The following is a 17,242-nucleotide window of genomic DNA, read 5'->3' as shown; positions in this document are numbered from 1 at the left end:
AAAGATTTTGAAAACATTTTGAAAAACACTTAATTGATTTTTGAAAATAAGAGTGGAAAAGAAATCAAGTGATTTTTGAAAAAGATTTTGAAATTAGAAATTAAAAAGATTTGATTGAAAACTTATTTTGAAAAAGATGTGATTAAAAAGATATGATTGGTTTTAAAAAGATGTGATTGAAAAGATATGATTTGAAAACAATTTTAAAAGATATGATTTGAAAACAATTTTAAAAAGATATGACTTGCCTAACAAGAAAAGATATGATTCAAACATAAAACCTTCCTTAACAGAAAAGGCAAAAAATGTTCAATCAAATCATTAATTGTTAGTAAGTATCTTTGAAAAAGGAAAGAAATTGATTTTGAAAACATTTGATTGAAAAGATATGATTTGAAAAAGATTTGATTTTGAAAAACTTTGAAAACTTGAAAAAAAATTTGATTTGAAAACAAAATCTTCCCCCTTTGCCATCCTGGCGTTAAACGCCCAGAATGGTGCACATTCTGGCGTTTAACGCCCAAACTACTACCCTTTTGGGCGTTAAACGCCCAGCCAGGCACCCTGGCTGGCGTTTAAACGCCAGTCTGTCTTCTTCACTGGGCATTTTTGAATGCCCAGCTTTTTCTGTGTGATTCCTCTGTAGTATGTTTTGAATCTTCAATTCTCTGTATTATTGACTTGAAAAGACACAAATTAAAAATATTTTGGATTTTTAATAATAGGGAATAATCAAAATGCAACTAAAATCAAATAATGCATGCAAGACACCAAACTTAGCAGTTTGTATACCATTGACACTAACAAAATGAGAATGCATATAAGAAACAACAAAACACTCAAGTCAATAGAATTCAAAGATCAAAACAAGGAAATCATCAAGAACAACTTGAAGATTAATGAAGACATATGCATAAATTCGAAAAATACAAGAAGAACAGAAACATGCAATTGACACCAAACTTAAAATGAGACTCTAGACTCAAACAAGAAACATAAAATCTTTTTGGTTTTTTTTTTTTTTTTTGGATTTTTCGAAAATTATATGAAAAGAAAATAAAGGTATCAAAGTTCCTAATAAGAATTCCAGGAATCGTGCAATGTTAGTCTAAAGCTTTAGTCTAAAGGAATTAGACATAGCTAGCTAAGCTTCAGCAGGACATTGCATTCAAGAGCTAAATTGATGATGATCAATCAGCTTTGGTGATGATAAGAACATCACCTTGAAACACTAGAATCCATTCTTAAGAACTCTGAAGAAAAATAATACCTAATCTAACCAACAAGATGAACCGTCAGTTGTCCATACACAAGAACAATCCCCGGCAACGGCGCCAAAAACTTGGGGCGCGAAATTGTGATCACTACAACTTCGCAAAACTAACCAGCAAGTGCACTGGGTCGTCCAAGTAATACCTTACGCGAGTAAGGGTCGATCCCACGGAGATTGGTGGTATGAAGCAAGCTATGGTCATCTTGTAAATCTTAGTCAGGCAGACTCAAATGGATATGATGATGAACAAAAATAATATAAAGATAAAGATAGTGATACTTATGTATATCAATGGTGTAAGAGCTTCAGACAAGCGTATGAAGATGCCTTCCCTTCCGTCTCTCTGCTTTCCTACTGCCTTCATCCAATCCTTCTTACTCCTTTCCATGGCAAGCTCGTGTAGGGTTTCACTGTTGTCAGCAGCTACCTCCCATCCGCGCAGTGAAAGCTAATGCACGCACTCTGTCACAGTACTGCCAATCACCGGTTTGGTTCCCTCCCCTACCGCAATAGAATCACTCTTTTGCGTCTGTCACTAACGCCCAGTAGGTTACAGGTTTGAAGCACGTCACAGTCATTCAATCATTGAATCCTACTCAGAATACCACAGACAAGGTTAGACCTTCCGGATTCTCTTGAATGCCGCCATCAGTTCTTGCCTATACCACGAAGACTCTGATCTCACGGAATGGTTGGCTCGTTTGTCAGGCGAGCACTCGGTTGTCAGGCGATCAACCATGCATCGTGCAATCAGGAATCCAAGAGATATTCACTAAGCCTCAGATGCTTGTAGAACAAGAATGGTTGTCAGTCACCTTGTTCATGGGTGAGAATGGTGATGGGCGTCAATCATCACCTTCATCATGTTGAAGAACAAGTGATATCTTGGTAAAAGAACAAGCGGAATTGAATGGAAGAACAATAGTAATTGCATTAATACTCGAGGTACAGCAGAGCTCCACACCTTAATCTATGGTGTGTAGAAACTCCACCGTTGAAAATACATAAGAACAAGGTCTAGGCATGGCCGAATGGCCAGCCTCCAAAGGTCTAAGATAGCATAAAACAAAGATAGCTACCAAGATGTCAAATACAATAGTACAAGGTCCTACTTATAGAAAACTAGTAGCCTAAGGTGTACAGAAATGAGTAAATGACATAAAAATCCACTTCCGGGCCCACTTGGTGTGTGCTTGGGCTGAGCAATGAAGGAATTTCGTGTAGAGACTTTTTCTGGAGTTAAACGCCAGCTTTTATGCCAGTTTGGGCGTTTAACTCCCAATTAGGTGCCAGTTCCGGCGTTTAACGCTGGAATTTCTGTAGGTGACTTTGAACGCCGGTTTGGGCCATCAAATCTTGGGCAAAGTATGGACTATCATATATTGCTGGAAAGCCCAGGATGTCTACTTTCCAACGCCGTTGAGAGCGCGCCAATTGGGCTTCTGTAGCTCCAGAAAATCCACTTTGAATGCAGGGAGGTCAGAATCCAACAGCATCTGCAGTCCTTTTCAGTCTCTGAATCAGATTTTTGCTCAGGTCCTTCAATTTCAGCCAGAAAATACCTGAAATCACAGAAAAACACACAAACTCATAGTAAAGTCCAGAAAAGTGAATTTTAACTAAAAACTAATAAAAATATAATAAAAACTAAACTAAAACTACCAAAATCATACTAAAAACAATGCCAAAAAGCGTATAAATTATCTGCTCATCAGAGCTCCTTACCGATCCGATCACAAGGGTGAATGTAACTCTAGTAAGAGAGTTCTATGCAAATGCAGTTAGGCAAGACAAGGTGGATGACTCATACACAAGTTTTATGAGAGGGGTCATGGTAGATTTTAGTCCTATGACTATCATGAGAGTGCTGAAGTTGAGAAGCATTTCTTTTGAAGAGGAGAGCTATCACTCAAGAATGGGCAAACCTCCTAATTATGACCAGATTATACGAGATATATGTGTGCCAGGAGCCGATTGGGAAAGAGGTCCCAAGAGAAAACCCAAATTTATAAAAAGAGGGGATCTCCTCCCAGAGGCTAAAGGTTGGTTCGAAATTGTAAGGAGATCTATCCTCCCAGCCAGAAACAACTCAGAGGTAAATCTCAAGAGAGCAACGATGTTAGAATGTATAATGAAAGGAGGAGAGATCAAGGTCCATGAAATCATAGCCCAAGGCATTCGGAAGTTTGCTGAGAAAAGTGATTCTGGAGGAAAGTTGAGTTATCCTAGCACTATTTTTCTTCTTTGCAGACTGGCCAGGGTGATATTCGAGGATGCGAACCCCCAGTGGATAACGGTTGGTCTTCCAATCACTTATCGTTGGATGCATGCAGCTGCAGCTCCACTACCTCCACAGAAGGTACGAAAGAGGCCAGCCCTTCAAACTGAAGAAGAACAACCTCCACAAGAGCAACCCCCTGCCACCTTAAGCATGCACCAACTGCAAGAGGCTATTGATGCCTTATCTAGGCAGTGTATGGAAAATCAAGAGGCATATAAGGAGTTTCAAATGCAATTAATGGACCACCAAGAAGAATCAGTCTCTAGATGGATGGATCAGCAAAAAGAATGGCAAAAACAATTGATGGACCAGCAATTGGAACAAGGGAGACAATGGAGTGAATCCTTCCACAACCTGAGTCAAAAACAAGATCAGCAACAAGAAGCCATCCAAAGGCTAACCAACATTCAAGCACATCAAGGTGCACACATCCACGAGATGCATCGAACACAAAGAGAACAAGCAGATCTTTTTGATGAGCATAGAGCATTTTCGGAAGGTGTTTATTTGAATGAGGCTGGGCATCATGTGAATACCCAAGCCAGGCTTGGATACCTAGTCGGACAACTGCCTGTTTTGCATCCTGGAATAACAAAATATGAAGATGTAAAAGATGAGTTAGCACGAGTGGAGTGCGAAAGGATAGAACAAAGTCATGAATCAGTCAGAAAGGCACTAGAGGATTGGAAGATAGCCAGAATGAATCGAATGAAGGGAAGCACAAGTAGACAAAGTAAACTTCAAGAGGGCAAGGGAGCAGAAGAGAATGAGCAGGCCAACAAATGAAAGGTGGTGAAATTTCTTTTTAGTTTACCTTATTTTTAAAAGCTTTAAATAAGAAAAATCATGTATGAAATAGAACATGCTTCCATGGTAGCTTAGGATTTTCAATTATGCATTTATTTCTCCTTGCTTAAGTCTATGTTATTGAGCCTAATGTCTTGAATGTTCACTTGCACCTTTCTTACTTGTATGCTTGTCTCTTTAAGTTAATCAAAAAGAAAATGTTATGAAAAGAATGAGAGTGGAGTTATTTTGTAAAGTGCATTCTGAATGTTTGTGGTAGGATGATTAGTAAGCTAAGTTGGTTCACCAAGAAAGGAAAGAAAGCAACTATCCATCCTAAGTCCTATGTTTGAGACACATTCTTTGAGGCTAGCTAAACAATAAGATCCCAGCAAGAAAAGAAAAAAAGAAGAGCAATACAAGTGAAAATAAGAAAGGGAACACAATAAGAAACAATGCTAGGTGATGAGCGGATAATTTGTATACTTTTTGGCATTGTTTTTAGTATGTTTTTGATATCTTTTAGTTAGATTTTAGTACATTTTTATTAGTTTTTATTTAAAATTCACTTTTCTGGACTTTACTATGAGTTTGTGTGTTTTTCTGTGATTTCAGGTATTTTCTGGCTGAAATTGAAGGACCTGAGCAAAAATCTGATTCAGAGACTGAAAAGGACTGCAGATGCTGTTGGATTCTGACCTCCCTGCATTCAAAGTGGATTTTCTGGAGCTACAGAAGCCCAATTGGCGCGCTCTCAACGGCGTTGGAAAGTAGACATCCAGGGCTTTCCAGCAATATATAATAGTCCATACTTTGTCCAAGATTTGATGGCCCAAACCCGCAAAGCAATCCGGCCTCAGGAATTCCAGCGTTAAACGCCGGAACAGGAATAAAAGTTGGAGTTAAACGCCCAAACTGGCATGGGAGCTGGCGTTTAACTCCAGAAAAGTTCTCTACACGAATTTCCTTGATTGCTCAGCCCAAGCACACACCAAGTGGGCCCGGAAGTGGATTTTTATGTCATTTACTCATCTTTGTACACCTAGGCTACTAGTTATCTATAAGTAGGACCTTTTACTATTGTATTTGTATCGAGACTTTGGTAGCTATCTTTGTTTTATGCTATCTTAGATCTTTGGGAGGCTGGCCATTCGGCCATGCCTAGACCCTGTTCTTATGTATTTTCAACGGTGGAGTTTCTACACACCATAGATTAAGGGTGTGGAGCTCTGCTGTACCTCGAGTATTAATGCAATTACTATTGTTCTTCCATTCAATTCCGCTTGTTCTTTTACCAAGATATCACTTGTTCTTCAACATGATGATGGTGATGATTGACGCCCATCACCACTCTCACCTATGAACAAGGTGATTGACAACCATTCTTGTTCTACAAGCATTCGAGGCTTAGTGAATATCTCTTGGATTCTTCGGAGTCTTCGTGGTATAGGCAGGACCTGATGGCAGCATTCAAGAGAATCCGGAAGGTCTAACCTTGTCTGTGGTGTTCTGAGTAGGATTCAATGACTGAATGACTGTGACGTGCTTCAAACCCTGAGGGCGGGGGCGTTAGTGATAACGCAAAAGAATCACTGGATTCTATTCCGCGCCTGATTGAGAACCGACAGATGAATTCCGCTATGCCGTGACAGGACATATGCAATCGCTTTCACTGAGAGGATGGGAGGTAGCTGCTGACAACAGTGAGACCCTATACGAGCTTGCCATGGAAAGGAGTAAGAAAGGATTGGATGAAGGCTGTAGGAAAGCAGAGAGACGGAAGGGAAGGCATCTTCATACACTTGTCTGAAGCTCATACACCAATGATATACATAAGTATCACTATCTTTATCTTCTATGTTATTTTCGTTCATCACCATATATATCTGAGTTTGCCTGACTAAGATTTACAAGATGACCATAGCTTGCTTCAATACTAACAATCTCCGTGGGATCGACCCTTACTCACGTAAGGTTTTATTACTTGGACGACCCAGTGCACTTGCTGGTTAGTTGTGCGAAGTTGTGTAATGCCATGGTATTAAGCGCACCAAGTTTTTGGAGCCATTACCAGGGATTATGAGAGTTGTGAAAAAGTATAGTTCACAATTTCGCCGACCAAGTTTTTGGCGCCGTTGCCGGGGATTGTTCATGTTTTGAGTAAGCTTTTGGTAACATCAGAGCCAAGATCCGGCAACAACATCAAATTTTTGGTGTTATTGCCCGGGATTGTTTAGGCTGGACAACTGACGGTTCATCTTGTTGCTTAGATTAGGTATTTTTTTTCGAAATTCTTGAAGGTGAATTCTAGAGTTTCATGATGATTTGTTGAAATCTGGCTGGCTGAGAAGCCATGTCTAATCTGATTGGACCGAGGTTTCAACTTATCACCACAAGAGCTTGTTGATTTCGTATCAATCTTGCTGTTGGAGCAGTGATTTGCTAAGGCTTGGCTGACCTTGGTCATGTCTAGTGTTTTGGACCGAAGCTTTCTTTGAAAGCTTGGCTGGCTGTGAAGCCATGTCTAATTCCTGGACCGGAGCCTTAGACTAGCATTGCACTGATTCCTGGAATTCTCATTAAGAATTTTGATACTTTTTTTTCACTTAATTTTCGAAAAATACAAAAAAATTTGCAAAACCATAAAATCCCAAAAATATTTCTTGTTTGAGTCTAGAGTCTCATCTTAAGTTTAGTGTCAAATGCATGTTTTTGTTATATTTTTCGAATCCATGCATATATTTCTTTGTTTTGATCTTTGAATTCTATTGACTTGAAGTATTTTGTGTGTCTCATATGCATTTTCATGTTGTTAGTGTCAGTAGTACACAAACTGCTAAGTTTGGTGTCTTGCATGCATTGTTAATTGATTCCTTTTGCATTTTGATTATCAAAAAATCCAAAAATATTTTTAATTTGTGTCCTTTCAAGTCAATGATACAAAGAATTGAAGATTCAAAACATGCTGCAGAGGAATTATACAGAAAAAGCTGAGCATTCAAAAATGCCCAGTGAAGAAGGCAGACTGGCGTTTAAACGCCAGCCAGGGTACCTGGTTGGGCGTTTAACGCCCAAAAAGGGTGCATTTTGGGCGTTAAACGCCAGAATGTATACCATTCTGGGCGTTTAACGCCAGGATGGTGCTAGGGGGAAGATTTTGTTTTCAAATCAATTTTTTTCAAATTTTTCAAAATCAAATCTTTTTCAAATCAAATCTTTTCAATCAAATGTTTTCAAAATCAATTTCTTTCCTTTTTAAAAGATACTTACTAACAATTAATGATTTGATTGAACATCACAAGATTGTTACCTTTTCTGTTGAGAAAGGTTTGAATGTTTCAAATCATATCTTTTCTTGTTAAGCAAGTCATTCATTTTTAAAATCATATCTTTTCAAATAGTTTTCAAATCATATCTTCTCAATCACATTTTTTTAAATCTTTTTAACCACATCTTTTTCAAAACAGTTTTCAATCAAATCTTTTTAATTTCTAATTTCAAAATCTTTTTCAAAAATCACTTGGTTTCTTTTCCACTTTTATTTTCGAAAATTAATTAATGTTTTTCAAAATAACTTCAAAATTTTTCACTTGATTTTCGAAAATAAACTTCCCTCCTTCCCACATCCTTCTATTTATGGAGTGCCACTCCTTCTCAATGCACAATTCGAACCTTATCTAACTAAAGTTCGAATTTATCTTCTCCTTCTTCTTTCTATTTCTCTTTTCCTCTGACACTTAAAGGAATCTCTATACTGTGACATAGAGGATTCCACATTTTCTTGTTCCCTTCTCTTTCATATGAGCAGGAGCAAGGACAAAGGCATTCTTGTTGAAGCTGATCCTGAACCCGAAAGGACTTTGAAGAGAAAGCTAAGAGAAGCCAAAGCACAACTCTCTTTAGAGGACCTGACCGAATTCTTCAAGGAAGAAAACATGGCAGCAGAAAACAACAACAATGCAAACAATGCAAGGAAGGTGCTGGGTGACTTTACTGCACCTACTCCTGATTTTTATGGGAGAAGCATCTCTATCCCTGCCATTGGAGCAAACAACTTTGAGCTTAAGCCTCAATTAGTTTCTCTAATGCAACAGAATTGCAAGTTCCATGGACTTCCAATGGAAGATCCTCATCAGTTTTTAGCTGAATTCTTGCAAATCTGTGACACAGTCAAGACTAATGGGGTTAACCCTGAGGTCTATAGACTGATGCTATTCCCTTTTGCTGTAAGAGACAGGGCTAGAATATGGTTGGATTCTCAACCTAAAGAAAGCCTGGACTCTTGGGAAAAGCTAGTCAATGCCTTCTTGGCAAAATTCTTTCCACCACAAAGATGGAGTAAGCTTAGAGTGGAAGTCCAAACCTTTAGACAAAAGGATGGAGAATCCCTCTATGAAGCTTGGGAAAGATACAAACAATTAATCAGAAAATGTCCTTCTGACATGCTTTCTGAATGGAGCATCATAGGTATTTTCTATGATGGTCTCTCTGAACTATCTAAGATGTCCTTGGATAGCTCTGCAGGAGGATCTCTTCATCTGAAGAAGACGCCTACTGAAGCTCAAGAACTGATTGAAATGGTTGCAAATAACCTATTCATGTACACTTCTGAAAGAAATCCTGTGAACAATGGGACTAGTCAGAAGAAAGGAGTTCTTGAGATTGACACTCTGAATGCCATATTGGCTCAGAATAAGATATTGACTCAACAAGTCAATTTGATTTCTCAAAGTCTGTCTGGAATGCAAAATGCACCAAACAGTACTAAGGAAGCTTCATCTGAGGAAGAAGCTTATGATCCTGAGAACCCTTCCATGGAAGAGGTAAATTACCTAGGAGAACCCTATGGTAACACCTATAATTCTTCATGGAGAAATCACCCAAATCTTTCATGGAAGAATCACGAGAGACCTCAACAAGGTTTCAATAACAATGGTGGAAGAAACAGGTTTAACAATGGCAAGCCTTTTCCATCATCTTCTCAGCAACAGACAGAGAGCTCTAAGCAGAATAATTCTGACTTAGCAACCATGGTCTCTGATCTGATCAAAACCACTCAAAGTTTCATGACTGAAACTAGATCTTCCATTAGGAATTTGGAAGGACAAGTGGGTCAGCTGAGCAAGAAAATTACTGAACTTCCTCCAAGCACTCTCCCAAGTAACACTGAAGAAAATCCAAAAGGAGAGTGCAAAGCCATAGACATGGCCGAATTCTGGGAGGAAGGAGAGGCAGTGAACGCCACTGAGGAAGACCTCAATGGGCGTGCACTGGCCTCCAGTGAGTTCCCCAATGAGGAACCATGGGAATCTGAGGCTCAAAATGAGACCATAGAGATTCCATTGGACTTACTTCTGCCATTCATGAGCTCTGATGAGTATTCTTCCTCTGAAGAGGATGAGTATGTTACTGAAGAGCAAGTTGCTAAATACCTTGGAGCAATCATGAAACTAAATGACAAGTTATTTGGAAATGAGACTTGGGAGGATGAACCTCCCTTGCTCACCAAAGAACTGGATGACTTGTCTAGGCAGAAACTACCTCAAAAGAGGCAGGATCCTGGGAAGTTTTCTATACCTTGTACCATAGGCACCATGACCTTCAAGAAGGCCTTGTGTGACTTAGGGTCAAGTGTAAACCTCATGCCCCTCTCTGTAATGGAGAAATTAGGGATCCTTGAGGTGCAAGCTGCAAGAATCTCATTAGAGATGGCAGACAATTCAAGAAAACAAGCTCATGGACTTATAGAGAATGTTTTGGTGAAGATTGAAGACCATTACATTCCTACTGATTTCATAGTCCTAGAGACTGGGAAGTGCATGGATGAATCCATCATCCTTGGCAGACCATTCCTAGCCACAGCAAAGGCTGTGATTGATGTTGATAGAGGAGAGTTGATCATTCAAGTGAATGAAGAATCCATGGTGTTTAAGGCCCAAGGATATCCCTCTATCATCATGGAGAGGAAGCATGAAGAGCTTCTCTCAAAACAGAGCCAAACAGAGCCCCCACAGTCAAACTCTAAGTTTGGTGTTGGGAGGCCACAACCAAACTCTAAGTTTGGTGTTGAAACCCCACATTCAAACTCTAAGTTTGGTGTTGGGAGGTTTCAACACGGTTCTGAGTGTTTCTGAGGCTCCATGGGAGTCCTCTGTCAAGCTAATGACACTAAAGAAGCGCTTGTTGGGAGGCAACCCAATGTTTTATAATTAATTATTTTCTTTTGTTATTTTATCTTTTTTTGTAGGTTGATGATCATAAGAAGTCACAAAAACAATGAAAAAAGCAAAAACAAAATGAAAAACAGGAAGAAAAACAGCACACCCTGGAGGAAGATGCTGCTGGCGTTCAAACGCCAGTCAGCCTAGCAGTTGGGCGTTTAACGCCCAGTCTGGCACCTTTCTGGGCGTTTAACGCCAGAAAAGGGCACCAGACTGGCGTTAAACGCCAGTAAAGGGCAATAACCTGGCGTTAAACGCCAGGAATGGGCACCAGCCCGGCGTTTAACGCCAGAAATGCCTCAAAACGTGATTTTGAGCAACTTTTGGTGCAGGGATGACTTTTCCTTGACACTACAGGATCTGTGGACCCCACAGGACCCTACCATCACTCTCTCTCTTCTTCCCCCATTCACCAATCACCTCAACACCTCTTCCCCAAAAACCCCTCACCTATCAAATCCCATCTTTCTCTTCACCACTCACATCCATCCTTCATAAAACCCCACCAACCTCACCCTTCAAATTCAAACCACTTTCCCTCCCAAACCCACCCTCAAATGGCCGAACCTTTACCCCCCTCTCTCCTATAAATACCCTTCTTCAACCCTTCATTTTCACACAACCTAAAGACCACTTCTTCCCCCTTTGGCCGAACACACTACCCTCCCCCTCTTCCTCATTTCTTCTTCTTCTACTCCTTTCTTTCTTCTTTTGCTCGAGGACGAGCAAACATTTTAAGTTTGGTGTGGTAAAAGCGTTGCTTTTTCGTTTTTCCATAACCATTATGGCACCAAAGGCCGGAGAAACCTCTAAAAAGAGGAAAGGGAAAGCAAAAGCTTCCACCTCCGAGTCATGGGAGATGGATAGATTCCTCTCAAAGGTGCATCAAGACCACTTCTATGAAGTTGTGGCCTTGAAAAAGGTGATCCCCGAAGTCCCCTTTTTACTCAAAAAGGGTGAATATCCGGAGATCCGCCATGAGATCCAAAGAAGAGGTTGGGAAGTTCTCACCAACCCCATTCAACAAGTTGGAATCTTGATGGTTCAAGAGTTCTATGCCAATGCATGGATCACAAAGAACCATGACCAAAGTGTGAACCCGAATCCAAAGAATTATCTTACTATGGTTCGGGGGAAATACTTGGATTTTAGTCCGGAGAGTGTGAGGGTGGCGTTCAACTTGCCTATGATGCAAGGAGATGAGCATCCTTTCACTAGAAGGGTCAACTTTGATCAAAGGTTGGACCAAGTCCTCACAGTCATATGTGAAGAGGGCGCACAATGGAAGCAAGATTCAAGAGGAAAGCCGGTCCAATTGAGAAGGCATGACCTCAAACCCGTGGCTAGAGGATGGTTAGAGTTCATACAACGCTCAATCATTCCCACTAGCAACCGGTCCGAAGTTACCATAGACCGGGCCATCATGATCCATAGTATCATGATTGGAGAGGAAATAGAGGTTCATGAGGTTATAGCCCAAGAACTCTATAAGGTGGCGGACAAGACCTCCACTGTGGCAAGGTTAGCCTTTCCTCACCTCATTTGTCACCTCTGTTATTCAGTTGGAGTTGACATAGAAGGAGATATCCCCATTGATGAGGACAAGCCCATCACCAAGAAAAGGATGGAATACACAAGAGACCCCTCTCATCAAGAAATCCCTGAGATTCCTCAAGGGATGAACTTTCCTCCACAAAACTATTGGGAGCAACTAAACACCTCCCTAGGAGAATTAAGTTCCAACATGGGACAACTAAGGGTGGAGCATCAAGAACACTCCATTCTCCTCCATGAAATTAGAGAAGATCAAAGAATCATGAGGGAGGAGCAACAAAGACAAGGAAGAGACATTGAGGAGCTCAAGCACTCCATAGGACCTTCAAAAGCAAGGAAGAGCCGCCATCACTAAGGTGGACCCATTCCTTGATTTCCTTGTTCTTTATTCCCTTGTTTTTCGAAATTTTTATGCTTTATGTTATCCATGTTTGTGTCTTATGATCATTAGTGTCTTAGTGTCTATGCCTTAAAGTTATGAATGTCCTATGAATCCATCACCTTTCTTGAATAAAAATGTGCTTAATTGAAAAAGGAAGAATTGCATGAATTTTGAATTTTATAATAGTTTAATTATTTTGATGTGGTGGCAATATTTTTGTTCTCTGAATGTATGTGTAAACAGTGCATATGTATCTTGAATTTGTGGTTCATGAATGTTGGCTCTTGAAAGAATGATGAAAAAGGAGACATGTTACTGAGGATCTGAAAAATCAATAAAATGATTCTTGAAGCAAGAAAAAGCTATTCAAAAAAAAAAAAAAAAGAAAAAAAAAAAACCGAAAAAAAAAAAAAAAAAAAAATCGAAAAAAAAAGAAAGAAAAGAAAGAAAAAGAAAAGAAATAAAGTTGTGATCCAAGGCAAATAAGAGTGTGCTTAAGAACCCTGGACACCTCTAATTGGGGACTTTAGCAAAGCTGAGTCACAATCTGAAAAGGTTCACCCAATCATGTGTCTGTGGCATGTATGTATCCGGTGGTAATACTGGAAGACAGAGTGCTTTGGGCCACAGCCAAGACTCAATAAATAGCTATGTTCAAGAATCATCATACTTTACTAGGAGAATCATTAACACTATCTGGACTCTGAGTTCCTAAAGAAGCCAACCATTCTGAATTTCAAGGGATAGATTGAGATGCCAAAACTGTTCAGAGACAGAAGGTTAAAAGCCCCGCTCATCTAGTTAATACTGATCTTCACAGATGTTTTTGGAATTCATTGCATATTCTCTTCTTTTGATCTTATTTGATTTTCAGTTGCTTGAGGACAAGCAACAATTTAAGTTTGGTGTTGTGATGAGCGGATAATTTGTATACTTTTTGGCATTGTTTTTAGTATGTTTTTGATATCTTTTAGTTAGATTTTAGTACATTTTTATTAGTTTTTATTTAAAATTCACTTTTCTGGACTTTACTATGAGTTTGTGTGTTTTTCTGTGATTTCAGGTATTTTCTGGCTGAAATTGAGGGACCTGAGCAAAAATCTGATTCAGAGACCAAAAAGGACTGCAGATGCTGTTGGATTCTGACCTCCCTGCACTCGAAGTGGATTTTCTGGAGCTACAGAAGCCCAATTGGCGCGCTCTCAACGGCGTTGGAAAGTAGACATCCAGGGCTTTCCAGCAATATATAATAGTCCATACTTTGTCCAAGATTTGATGGCCCAAACCCGCAAAGCAATCCGGCCTCAGGAATTCCAGCGTTAAACGCCGGAACAGGAATAAAAGTTGGAGTTAAACGCCCAAACTGGCATGGGAGCTGGCGTTTAACTCCAGAAAAGTTCTCTACACGAATTTCCTTGATTGCTCAGCCCAAGCACACACCAAGTGGGCCCGGAAGTGGATTTTTATGTCATTTACTCATCTTTGTACACCTAGGCTACTAGTTATCTATAAGTAGGACCTTTTACTATTGTATTTGTATCGAGACTTTGGTAGCTATCTTTGTTTTATGCTATCTTAGATCTTTGGGAGGCTGGCCATTCGGCCATGCCTAGACCCTGTTCTTATGTATTTTCAACGGTGGAGTTTCTACACACCATAGATTAAGGGTGTGGAGCTCTGCTGTACCTCGAGTATTAATGCAATTACTATTGTTCTTCCATTCAATTCCGCTTGTTCTTTTACCAAGATATCACTTGTTCTTCAACATGATGATGGTGATGATTGACGCCCATCACCACTCTCACCTATGAACAAGGTGATTGACAACCATTCTTGTTCTACAAGCATTCGAGGCTTAGTGAATATCTCTTGGATTCTTCGGAGTCTTCGTGGTATAGGCAGGACCTGATGGCAGCATTCAAGAGAATCCGGAAGGTCTAACCTTGTCTGTGGTGTTCTGAGTAGGATTCAATGACTGAATGACTGTGACGTGCTTCAAACCCTGAGGGCGGGGGCGTTAGTGATAACGCAAAAGAATCACTGGATTCTATTCCGCGCCTGATTGAGAACCGACAGATGAATTCCGCTATGCCGTGACAGGACATATGCAATCGCTTTCACTGAGAGGATGGGAGGTAGCTGCTGACAACAGTGAGACCCTATACGAGCTTGCCATGGAAAGGAGTAAGAAAGGATTGGATGAAGGCTGTAGGAAAGCAGAGAGACGGAAGGGAAGGCATCTTCATACACTTGTCTGAAGCTCATACACCAATGATATACATAAGTATCACTATCTTTATCTTCTATGTTATTTTCGTTCATCACCATATATATCTGAGTTTGCCTGACTAAGATTTACAAGATGACCATAGCTTGCTTCAATACTAACAATCTCCGTGGGATCGACCCTTACTCACGTAAGGTTTTATTACTTGGACGACCCAGTGCACTTGCTGGTTAGTTGTGCGAAGTTGTGTAATGCCATGGTATTAAGCGCACCAAGTTTTTGGAGCCATTACCAGGGATTATGAGAGTTGTGAAAAAGTATAGTTCACAATTTCGCCGACCACTAGGCACCAAGGGTTTCGAAACTGAGGCATGTGTCTGTGGTGTTTATGTACAAGGGATATACTTGGATGAATAAGCTCTTAGGGGTGCCTTATCACTTGGTAACTTAGATTAACTAATCCGGGATTATCAGCTGAAAGTCCACTATCAAGAGTAACCCTTGTTACAGAGCACTTAGTAACCCAAAGAGGTGCTGGACACCAAGGTCTCAAGAAAGAAAGAATAACAAACCATGTGCCTGTGGTGTGTATGTATGAGGGAAAGAGACTTGAGGAAGTAAGTCCTTAGGGGTGTCTTAACACCTAGCACCTTAAAACCAACTGGTTTGGGAGTGTTGGCTGAAAGCTTATCATAAAAAGTCGCCCTCTTACAAAGCACCTAGCAAAAAGAAAAATAAACTTTGAAAAGAAAAAAAAAGAATGATCAATAAGAAAGAAGCCTCAAGGGATGCAATCAAGAGAGTGACTAGGGATTTGATAAAGGTTTGAAACCTAAAAGGAAAGAACCTAAGTTGCTATGCATGAAACTCCATGAACCATGAATGCTACTTCCATCTTATCTTCTTGTTCTATCATTTCATTTTTCTTATGCTTCAGTACTTGCTTAGGAACAAGCAAGCTTTAAGTTTGGTGTTGTGATGCCAGGGCATCTAGGCCAGTTTCACTGACCTTTTCTTTACTGTTTTAGGGTAGTTTCATGCATTTTCCTAGTAAACAAGGCATGTTTTGGGTGAAAATACACTTACACCTTCATTTAAGCAACTATTGTGAATTTTGTATGATTTCATGAGATTTTTGCCAGAATTGCATGATAATTTAATGATGCATAATCTCATGACTTTGGCTAGAGCTTTGATGCACTTTAATTGCTTGATTTCAAGACAAATGAAGCATGGAAGAATCACGTTAGCATTCATGTTAAGTTAGTTAACGTGACTACTAACGAGGGATGGCAAATAGCTTGCAACGTTAATGAGAAAAGTGATCACCAATAACTCCTGCGAAGCCATTCATAACCTACGTTAAGAGCCACGTTAACTAAGTTAACCTGGTACTTAACGTAGAAGAAAAAGAGGACTCCACGTTAATGAGAAACGTGAACTCCAATAACGTTTCTCCTCAATGTTAGTGGTAAAAGTGAACACCACTAACGTTGGGAAACTAGGCAATGCCCCACGTTAAGAGTCACGTTAACTAAGTTAACGTGAACTCTAACGTGGAAGAGGATCAACAATGCCAACGTTAGTGACAATCACTTTTGTCAGTAACGTTGGATCATTAGCATTGCCTACGTTAACTCTCACGTTAAGATTGTTAACGTGAAAGTTAACGTGGAGTGGGGTTCAAAGAGCCAACGTTAGTGACACTCACTTTTGTCACTAACGTTGGGAGATGGCTTCATTACTACGTTAAGAGCCACGTTAACTTAGTTAATGTGGGTTCTAACGTAGGGGCTTAAGGCAATTGGAGCGTTAGTGACAAAGGTGAGTGTCACTAACGCTCTCGAAGGTGATAGATGCCCACGTTAAGAGCTACGTTAGCTAAGCTAACGTGAGACCTAACGTAGGGGGCAAGAGGCAAGCAACGTTAATGGGAAAAGTGATCCCCATTAACGTTTGCGAAAAGGGGCACAAGCCAACATTAATGGGAAAATTGAGTCCCATTAACATTGGCCAAGAATTGAGAAGGAACGTTAGAAGTCACGTTAAGACTTTTAACGGTGAGAATAACGTGGGCATATAAAGGTGGAACGTTAGCGGAAAAGGTGAATGCCACTAACGTTCTCGCACCCAGAAATGTATTCCACGTTAATCTCACTAAATGCCCAAGCCTAATTCATATTTCTCTGCAAGCTGGGCCCACTAAAGATGAGAATTGCTTCAACTCAAGGTCCAAAGCCCACATCCAAGACTTGAAGAACTCACTAGAAGATCATGAAGAGTAGTATATATAGGAGTAGTTTTGAACTAGCTAAGAACTTTTGGACTTTTGGGAACCACTCTCTGCATATTTTACTTTTCTGTACTCCTAGCATGAATTCTTCTTTTCTGCCAATTTTGATTCCTAGAGCTATGAACAACTAAACCCCTTTCATTGGGTTAGGGAGCTCTGCTGTAATTTGATGGATCAATATTAGTTTTCATTCTTCTTCTTCTATTTTTTCTCTTGATTTTACTA

General features: G+C 40.0%; 1 non-coding gene across 1 annotated transcript; it reads right to left on the bottom strand.

Moving 5' to 3' along the window:
• Positions 1 to 8,680: 8,680 nt before the first annotated feature.
• LOC130978589 (small nucleolar RNA R71) lies at positions 8,681 to 8,788 on the bottom strand. The gene has a single exon (XR_009086211.1). It is a non-coding gene; the product is annotated as a small nucleolar RNA R71 (small nucleolar RNA).
• Between the last annotated feature and the right edge of the window lie 8,454 nt (positions 8,789 to 17,242).

The sequence above is a fragment of the Arachis stenosperma genome, chromosome 4 (assembly GCF_014773155.1).
Source record: "Arachis stenosperma cultivar V10309 chromosome 4, arast.V10309.gnm1.PFL2, whole genome shotgun sequence".
Lineage (NCBI taxonomy): Eukaryota > Viridiplantae > Streptophyta > Magnoliopsida > Fabales > Fabaceae > Arachis > Arachis stenosperma.
The sequence above is the reverse complement of the archived record's forward strand: the minus strand, read 5'-3'. Positions and strand labels throughout refer to the sequence as shown.